The following is a 10,993-nucleotide window of genomic DNA, read 5'->3' on the forward strand; positions in this document are numbered from 1 at the left end:
TGTGAATCATTTTAAAATCTTAGCTCAAACGGCTGCAAAACCTGTTTGCCCAGCACGGGGACCTTGAGTTCTATAAGATAAAGCCATAAACATGTTTTTCTGAGTCTTCTATCAAAAGTTACAGCGATTTATATGAAGTTGTTCAAAAACGCTTTATTTCGCCAAGACAATGCGTTTCTCACTGTTACATGCATTTGAATGGGAAACTCGCCTGAAACAAAGTATAGGTTTTCATTATGTGAATAATTTTTCAATCTTAGCTCAAACGGCTGCAAAACCTGTTTGCCCAGCACGGGGATATTGAGTTCTATAAGATAAAGCCATAAACATGTTTGTCTGAGTCTTCTATCAAAAGTTACAGCGATTTATATGAAGTTGTTCAAAAACGCTTTATTTCGCCAAGACAATGCGTTTCTCACTGTTACATGCATTTGAATGGGAAACTCGCCTGAAACAAAGTATAGGTTTTCATTATGTGAATCATTTTAAAATCTTAGCTCAAACGGCTGCAAAACCTGTTTGCCCAGCACGGGGATATTGAGTTCTATAAGATAAAGCCATAAACATGTTTGTCTGAGTCTTCTATCAAAAGTTACAGCAATTTATATGAAGTTGTTCAAAAACGCTTTATTTCGCCAAGACAATGCGTTTCTCACTGTTACGTGAATTTGAATGGGAAACTCGCCTGAAACAAAGTATAGGTTTTCATTATGTGAATAATTTTTAAATCTTAGCTCAAACGGCTGCAAAACCTGTTTATTGAGTTCTATAAGATAAAGCCATAAACATGTTTGTCTGAGTCTTCTATCAAAAGTTACAGCAATTTATATAAAGTTGTTCAAAAACGCTTTATTTCGCCAAGACAATGCGTTTCTCACTGTTACGTGCATTTGAATGGGAAACTCGCCTGAAACAAAGTATAGGTTTTCATTATGTGAATCATTTTAAAATCTTAGCTCAAACGGCTGCGAAACCTGTTTGCCCAGCACGGGGATATTGAGTTCTATAAGATAAAGCCATAAACATGTTTGTCTGAGTCTTCTATCAAAAGTTACAGCGATTTATATGAAGTTGTTCAAAAACGCTTTATTTCACCAAGACAATGCGTTTCTCACTGTTACATGCATTTGAATGGGAAACTCGCCTGAAACAAAGTATAGGTTTTCATTATGTGAATAATTTTTCAATCTTAGCTCAAACGGCTGCAAAACCTGTTTGCCCAGCACGGGGATATTGAGTTCTATAAGATAAAGCCATAAACATGTTTGTCTGAGTCTTCTATCAAAAGTTACAGCGATTTATATGAAGTTGTTCAAAAACGCTTTATTTCGCCAAGACAATGCGTTTCTCACTGTTACATGCATTTGAATGGGAAACTCGCCTGAAACAAAGTATAGGTTTTCATTATGTGAATCATTTTAAAATCTTAGCTCAAACGGCTGCAAAACCTGTTTGCCCAGCACGGGGATATTGAGTTCTATAAGATAAAGCCATAAACATGTTTGTCTGAGTCTTCTATCAAAAGTTACAGCGATTTATATGAAGTTGTTCAAAAACGCTTTATTTCGCCAAGACAATGCGTTTCTCACTGTTACATGCATTTGAATGGGAAACTCGCCTGAAACAAAGTATAGGTTTTCATTATGTGAATCATTTTAAAATCTTAGCTCAAACGGCTGCAAAACCTGTTTGCCCAGCACGGGGATATTGAGTTCTATAAGATAAAGCCATAAACATGTTTGTCTGAGTCTTCTATCAAAAGTTACAGCGATTTATATGAAGTGGTTGAAAATCGCTTTATTTCGCCAAGACAGTGTGTTTCTCACTGTTACATGCATTTGAATGGGAAACTCACCCGAGACAAAGTATAGGTTTTCATTATGTGAATAATTTTAAAATCTTAGCTCAAACGGCTGCGAAACCTGTTTGCCCAGCACGGGGACCTTGAGTTCTATAAGATAAAGCCATAAACATGTTTTTCTGAGTCTTCTATCAAAAGTTACAGCGATTTATATGAAGTTGTTCAAAAACGCTTTATTTCGCCAAGACAATGCGTTTCTCACTGTTACATGCATTTGAATGGGAAACTCGCCTGAAACAAAGTATAGGTTTTCATTATGTGAATAATTTTTAAATCTTAGCTCAAACGGCTGCAAAACCTGTTCTGTTTGCCCAGCACGGGGATATTGAGTTCTATAAGATAAAGCCATAAACATGTTTGTCTGAGTCTTCTATCAAAAGTTACAGCGATTTATATGAAGTTGTTCAAAAACGCTTTATTTCGCCAAGACAATGCGTTTCTCACTGTTACATGCATTTGAATGGGAAACTCGCCTGAAACAAAGTATAGGTTTTCATTATGTGAATCATTTTAAAATCTTAGCTCAAACGGCTGCAAAACCTGTTTGCCCAGCACGGGGATATTGAGTTCTATAAGATAAAGCCATAAACATGTTTGTCTGAGTCTTCTATCAAAAGTAACAGCGATTTATATAAAGTTGTTCAAAAACGCTTTATTTCGCCAAGACAATGCGTTTCTCACTGTTACATGCATTTGAATGGGAAACTCGCCTGAAACAAAGTATAGGTTTTCATTATGTGAATCATTTTAAAATCTTAGCTCAAACGGCTGCAAAACCTGTTTGCCCAGCACGGGGATATTGAGTTCTATAAGATAAAGCCATAAACATGTTTGTCTGAGTCTTCTATCAAAAGTAACAGCGATTTATATAAAGTTGTTCAAAAACGCTTTATTTCGCCAAGACAATGCGTTTCTCACTGTTACATGCATTTGAATGGGAAACTCGCCTGAAACAAAGTATAGGTTTTCATTATGTGAATCATTTTAAAATCTTAGCTCAAACGGCTGCAAAACCTGTTTGCCCAGCACGGGGACCTTGAGTTCTATAAGATAAAGCCATAAACATGTTTTTCTGAGTCTTCTATCAAAAGTTACAGCGATTTATATGAAGTTGTTCAAAAACGCTTTATTTCGCCAAGACAATGCGTTTCTCACTGTTACATGCATTTGAATGGGAAACTCGCCTGAAACAAAGTATAGGTTTTCATTATGTGAATAATTTTTCAATCTTAGCTCAAACGGCTGCAAAACCTGTTTGCCCAGCACGGGGATATTGAGTTCTATAAGATAAAGCCATAAACATGTTTGTCTGAGTCTTCTATCAAAAGTTACAGCGATTTATATGAAGTTGTTCAAAAACGCTTTATTTCGCCAAGACAATGCGTTTCTCACTGTTACATGCATTTGAATGGGAAACTCGCCTGAAACAAAGTATAGGTTTTCATTATGTGAATCATTTTAAAATCTTAGCTCAAACGGCTGCAAAACCTGTTTGCCCAGCACGGGGATATTGAGTTCTATAAGATAAAGCCATAAACATGTTTGTCTGAGTCTTCTATCAAAAGTTACAGCGATTTATATGAAGTTGTTCAAAAACGCTTTATTTCGCCAAGACAATGCGTTTCTCACTGTTACATGCATTTGAATGGGAAACTCGCCTGAAACAAAGTATAGGTTTTCATTATGTGAATCATTTTAAAATCTTAGCTCAAACGGCTGCAAAACCTGTTTGCCCAGCACGGGGACCTTGAGTTCTATAAGATAAAGCCATAAACATGTTTTTCTGAGTCTTCTATCAAAAGTTACAGCGATTTATATGAAGTTGTTCAAAAACGCTTTATTTCGCCAAGACAATGCGTTTCTCACTGTTACATGCATTTGAATGGGAAACTCGCCTGAAACAAAGTATAGGTTTTCATTATGTGAATAATTTTTAAATCTTAGCTCAAACGGCTGCAAAACCTGTTCTGTTTGCCCAGCACGGGGATATTGAGTTCTATAAGATAAAGCCATAAACATGTTTGTCTGAGTCTTCTATCAAAAGTTACAGCGATTTATATGAAGTTGTTCAAAAACGCTTTATTTCGCCAAGACAATGCGTTTCTCACTGTTACATGCATTTGAATGGGAAACTCGCCTGAAACAAAGTATAGGTTTTCATTATGTGAATAATTTTTCAATCTTAGCTCAAACGGCTGCAAAACCTGTTTGCCCAGCACGGGGATATTGAGTTCTATAAGATAAAGCCATAAACATGTTTGTCTGAGTCTTCTATCAAAAGTTACAGCGATTTATATGAAGTTGTTCAAAAACGCTTTATTTCGCCAAGACAATGCGTTTCTCACTGTTACATGCATTTGAATGGGAAACTCGCCTGAAACAAAGTATAGGTTTTCATTATGTGAATCATTTTAAAATCTTAGCTCAAACGGCTGCAAAACCTGTTTGCCCAGCACGGGGATATTGAGTTCTATAAGATAAAGCCATAAACATGTTTGTCTGAGTCTTCTATCAAAAGTAACAGCGATTTATATAAAGTTGTTCAAAAACGCTTTATTTCGCCAAGACAATGCGTTTCTCACTGTTACATGCATTTGAATGGGAAACTCGCCTGAAACAAAGTATAGGTTTTCATTATGTGAATCATTTTAAAATCTTAGCTCAAACGGCTGCAAAACCTGTTTGCCCAGCACGGGGATATTGAGTTCTATAAGATAAAGCCATAAACATGTTTGTCTGAGTCTTCTATCAAAAGTAACAGCGATTTATATAAAGTTGTTCAAAAACGCTTTATTTCGCCAAGACAATGCGTTTCTCACTGTTACATGCATTTGAATGGGAAACTCGCCTGAAACAAAGTATAGGTTTTCATTATGTGAATCATTTTAAAATCTTAGCTCAAACGGCTGCAAAACCTGTTTGCCCAGCACGGGGATATTGAGTTCTATAAGATAAAGCCATAAACATGTTTGTCTGAGTCTTCTATCAAAAGTTACAGCGATTTATATGAAGTGGTTGAAAATCGCTTTATTTCGCCAAGACAGTGTGTTTCTCACTGTTACATGCATTTGAATGGGAAACTCACCCGAGACAAAGTATAGGTTTTCATTATGTGAATAATTTTAAAATCTTAGCTCAAACGGCTGCGAAACCTGTTTGCCCAGCACGGGGATATTGAGTTCTATAAGATAAAGCCATAAACATGTTTGTCTGAGTCTTCTATCAAAAGTTACAGCGATTTATATGAAGTTGTTCAAAAACGCTTTATTTCGCCAAGACAATGCGTTTCTCACTGTTACATGCATTTGAATGGGAAACTCACCCGAGACAAAGTATAGGTTTTCATTATGTGAATAATTTTAAAATCTTAGCTCAAACGGCTGCAAAACCTGTTTGCCCAGCACGGGGATATTGAGTTCTATAAGATAAAGCAATAAACATGTTTGTCTGAGTCTTCTATCAAAAGTTACAGCGATTTATATGAAGTTGTTCAAAAACGCTTTATTTCACCAAGACAATGCGTTTCTCACTGTTACATGCATTTGAATGGGAAACTCGCCTGAAACAAAGTATAGGTTTTCATTATGTGAATCATTTTAAAATCTTAGCTCAAACGGCTGCAAAACCTGTTTGCCCAGCACGGGGATATTGAGTTCTATAAGATAAAGCCATAAACATGTTTGTCTGAGTCTTCTATCAAAAGTTACAGCGATTTATATGAAGTTTTTCAAAAACGCTTTATTTCGTCAAGACAATGCGTTTCTCACTGTTACATGCATTTGAATGGGAAACTCGCCTGAAACAAAGTATAGGTTTTCATTATGTGAATCATTTTAAAATCTTAGCTCAAACGGCTGCAAAACCTGTTTGCCCAGCACGGGGATATTGAGTTCTATAAGATAAAGCCATAAACATGTTTGTCTGAGTCTTCTATCAAAAGTTACAGCGATTTATATGAAGTTGTTCAAAAACGCTTTATTTCGCCAAGACAATGCGTTTCTCACTGTTACATGCATTTGAATGGGAAACTCGCCTGAAACAAAGTATAGGTTTTCATTATGTGAATCATTTTAAAATCTTAGCTCAAACGGCTGCAAAACCTGTTTGCCCAGCACGGGGATATTGAGTTCTATAAGATAAAGCCATAAACATGTTTGTCTGAGTCTTCTATCAAAAGTAACAGCGATTTATATAAAGTTGTTCAAAAACGCTTTATTTCGCCAAGACAATGCGTTTCTCACTGTTACATGCATTTGAATGGGAAACTCGCCTGAAACAAAGTATAGGTTTTCATTATGTGAATCATTTTAAAATCTTAGCTCAAACGGCTGCAAAACCTGTTTGCCCAGCACAGGGATATTGAGTTCTATAAGATAAAGCCATAAACATGTTTGTCTGAGTCTTCTATCAAAAGTTACAGCGATTTATATGAAGTTGTTCAAAAACGCTTTATTTCGCCAAGACAATGCGTTTCTCACTGTTACATGAATTTGAATGGGAAACTCGCCTGAAACAAAGTATAGGTTTTCATTATGTGAATCATTTTAAAATCTTAGCTCAAACGGCTGCAAAACCTGTTTGCCCAGCACGGGGACCTTGAGTTCTATAAGATAAAGCCATAAACATGTTTTTCTGAGTCTTCTATCAAAAGTTACAGCGATTTATATGAAGTTGTTCAAAAACGCTTTATTTCGCCAAGACAATGCGTTTCTCACTGTTACATGCATTTGAATGGGAAACTCGCCTGAAACAAAGTATAGGTTTTCATTATGTGAATAATTTTTCAATCTTAGCTCAAACGGCTGCAAAACCTGTTTGCCCAGCACGGGGATATTGAGTTCTATAAGATAAAGCCATAAACATGTTTGTCTGAGTCTTCTATCAAAAGTTACAGCGATTTATATGAAGTTGTTCAAAAACGCTTTATTTCGCCAAGACAATGCGTTTCTCACTGTTACATGCATTTGAATGGGAAACTCGCCTGAAACAAAGTATAGGTTTTCATTATGTGAATCATTTTAAAATCTTAGCTCAAACGGCTGCAAAACCTGTTTGCCCAGCACGGGGATATTGAGTTCTATAAGATAAAGCCATAAACATGTTTGTCTGAGTCTTCTATCAAAAGTTACAGCAATTTATATGAAGTTGTTCAAAAACGCTTTATTTCGCCAAGACAATGCGTTTCTCACTGTTACGTGAATTTGAATGGGAAACTCGCCTGAAACAAAGTATAGGTTTTCATTATGTGAATAATTTTTAAATCTTAGCTCAAACGGCTGCAAAACCTGTTTATTGAGTTCTATAAGATAAAGCCATAAACATGTTTGTCTGAGTCTTCTATCAAAAGTTACAGCAATTTATATAAAGTTGTTCAAAAACGCTTTATTTCGCCAAGACAATGCGTTTCTCACTGTTACGTGCATTTGAATGGGAAACTCGCCTGAAACAAAGTATAGGTTTTCATTATGTGAATCATTTTAAAATCTTAGCTCAAACGGCTGCGAAACCTGTTTGCCCAGCACGGGGATATTGAGTTCTATAAGATAAAGCCATAAACATGTTTGTCTGAGTCTTCTATCAAAAGTTACAGCGATTTATATGAAGTTGTTCAAAAACGCTTTATTTCACCAAGACAATGCGTTTCTCACTGTTACATGCATTTGAATGGGAAACTCGCCTGAAACAAAGTATAGGTTTTCATTATGTGAATAATTTTTCAATCTTAGCTCAAACGGCTGCAAAACCTGTTTGCCCAGCACGGGGATATTGAGTTCTATAAGATAAAGCCATAAACATGTTTGTCTGAGTCTTCTATCAAAAGTTACAGCGATTTATATGAAGTTGTTCAAAAACGCTTTATTTCGCCAAGACAATGCGTTTCTCACTGTTACATGCATTTGAATGGGAAACTCGCCTGAAACAAAGTATAGGTTTTCATTATGTGAATCATTTTAAAATCTTAGCTCAAACGGCTGCAAAACCTGTTTGCCCAGCACGGGGATATTGAGTTCTATAAGATAAAGCCATAAACATGTTTGTCTGAGTCTTCTATCAAAAGTTACAGCGATTTATATGAAGTTGTTCAAAAACGCTTTATTTCGCCAAGACAATGCGTTTCTCACTGTTACATGCATTTGAATGGGAAACTCGCCTGAAACAAAGTATAGGTTTTCATTATGTGAATCATTTTAAAATCTTAGCTCAAACGGCTGCAAAACCTGTTTGCCCAGCACGGGGATATTGAGTTCTATAAGATAAAGCCATAAACATGTTTGTCTGAGTCTTCTATCAAAAGTTACAGCGATTTATATGAAGTGGTTGAAAATCGCTTTATTTCGCCAAGACAGTGTGTTTCTCACTGTTACATGCATTTGAATGGGAAACTCACCCGAGACAAAGTATAGGTTTTCATTATGTGAATAATTTTAAAATCTTAGCTCAAACGGCTGCGAAACCTGTTTGCCCAGCACGGGGACCTTGAGTTCTATAAGATAAAGCCATAAACATGTTTTTCTGAGTCTTCTATCAAAAGTTACAGCGATTTATATGAAGTTGTTCAAAAACGCTTTATTTCGCCAAGACAATGCGTTTCTCACTGTTACATGCATTTGAATGGGAAACTCGCCTGAAACAAAGTATAGGTTTTCATTATGTGAATAATTTTTAAATCTTAGCTCAAACGGCTGCAAAACCTGTTCTGTTTGCCCAGCACGGGGATATTGAGTTCTATAAGATAAAGCCATAAACATGTTTGTCTGAGTCTTCTATCAAAAGTTACAGCGATTTATATGAAGTTGTTCAAAAACGCTTTATTTCGCCAAGACAATGCGTTTCTCACTGTTACATGCATTTGAATGGGAAACTCGCCTGAAACAAAGTATAGGTTTTCATTATGTGAATCATTTTAAAATCTTAGCTCAAACGGCTGCAAAACCTGTTTGCCCAGCACGGGGATATTGAGTTCTATAAGATAAAGCCATAAACATGTTTGTCTGAGTCTTCTATCAAAAGTAACAGCGATTTATATAAAGTTGTTCAAAAACGCTTTATTTCGCCAAGACAATGCGTTTCTCACTGTTACATGCATTTGAATGGGAAACTCGCCTGAAACAAAGTATAGGTTTTCATTATGTGAATCATTTTAAAATCTTAGCTCAAACGGCTGCAAAACCTGTTTGCCCAGCACGGGGACCTTGAGTTCTATAAGATAAAGCCATAAACATGTTTTTCTGAGTCTTCTATCAAAAGTTACAGCGATTTATATGAAGTTGTTCAAAAACGCTTTATTTCGCCAAGACAATGCGTTTCTCACTGTTACATGCATTTGAATGGGAAACTCGCCTGAAACAAAGTATAGGTTTTCATTATGTGAATAATTTTTCAATCTTAGCTCAAACGGCTGCAAAACCTGTTTGCCCAGCACGGGGATATTGAGTTCTATAAGATAAAGCCATAAACATGTTTGTCTGAGTCTTCTATCAAAAGTTACAGCGATTTATATGAAGTTGTTCAAAAACGCTTTATTTCGCCAAGACAATGCGTTTCTCACTGTTACATGCATTTGAATGGGAAACTCGCCTGAAACAAAGTATAGGTTTTCATTATGTGAATCATTTTAAAATCTTAGCTCAAACGGCTGCAAAACCTGTTTGCCCAGCACGGGGATATTGAGTTCTATAAGATAAAGCCATAAACATGTTTGTCTGAGTCTTCTATCAAAAGTTACAGCGATTTATATGAAGTTGTTCAAAAACGCTTTATTTCGCCAAGACAATGCGTTTCTCACTGTTACATGCATTTGAATGGGAAACTCGCCTGAAACAAAGTATAGGTTTTCATTATGTGAATAATTTTTAAATCTTAGCTCAAACGGCTGCAAAACCTGTTCTGTTTGCCCAGCACGGGGATATTGAGTTCTATAAGATAAAGCCATAAACATGTTTGTCTGAGTCTTCTATCAAAAGTTACAGCGATTTATATGAAGTTGTTCAAAAACGCTTTATTTCGCCAAGACAATGCGTTTCTCACTGTTACATGCATTTGAATGGGAAACTCGCCTGAAACAAAGTATAGGTTTTCATTATGTGAATCATTTTAAAATCTTAGCTCAAACGGCTGCAAAACCTGTTTGCCCAGCACGGGGATATTGAGTTCTATAAGATAAAGCCATAAACATGTTTGTCTGAGTCTTCTATCAAAAGTAACAGCGATTTATATAAAGTTGTTCAAAAACGCTTTATTTCGCCAAGACAATGCGTTTCTCACTGTTACATGCATTTGAATGGGAAACTCGCCTGAAACAAAGTATAGGTTTTCATTATGTGAATAATTTTAAAATCTTAGCTCAAACGGCTGCAAAACCTGTTTGCCCAGCACGGGGATATTGAGTTCTATAAGATAAAGCCATAAACATGTTTGTCTGAGTCTTCTATCAAAAGTTACAGCGATTTATATGAAGTGGTTGAAAATCGCTTTATTTCGCCAAGACAGTGTGTTTCTCACTGTTACATGCATTTGAATGGGAAACTCACCCGAGACAAAGTATAGGTTTTCATTATGTGAATCATTTTAAAATCTTAGCTCAAACGGCTGCAAAACCTGTTTGCCCAGCACGGGGATATTGAGTTCTATAAGATAAAGCCATAAACATGTTTGTCTGAGTCTTCTATCAAAAGTAACAGCGATTTATATAAAGTTGTTCAAAAACGCTTTATTTCGCCAAGACAATGCGTTTCTCACTGTTACATGAATTTGAATGGGAAACTCGCCTGAAACAAAGTATAGGTTTTCATTATGTGAATCATTTTAAAATCTTAGCTCAAACGGCTGCAAAACCTGTTTGCCCAGCACGGGGACCTTGAGTTCTATAAGATAAAGCCATAAACATGTTTGTCTGAGTCTTCTATCAAAAGTTACAGCGATTTATATGAAGTTGTTCAAAAACGCTTTATTTCGCCAAGACAATGCGTTTCTCACTGTTACATGCATTTGAATGGGAAACTCGCCTGAAACAAAGTATAGGTTTTCATTATGTGAATCATTTTAAAATCTTAGCTCAAACGGCTGCAAAACCTGTTTGCCCAGCACGGGGATATTGAGTTCTATAAGATAAAGCCATAAACATGTTTGTCT

This window comes from Mchenga conophoros, linkage group LG6 (assembly GCF_057382185.1).
Source record: "Mchenga conophoros isolate Kocher_MC1m ecotype Shallow Benthic linkage group LG6, M_conophoros_male_GT1.1, whole genome shotgun sequence".
Classification (NCBI taxonomy): Eukaryota; Metazoa; Chordata; class Actinopteri; order Cichliformes; family Cichlidae; genus Mchenga; species Mchenga conophoros.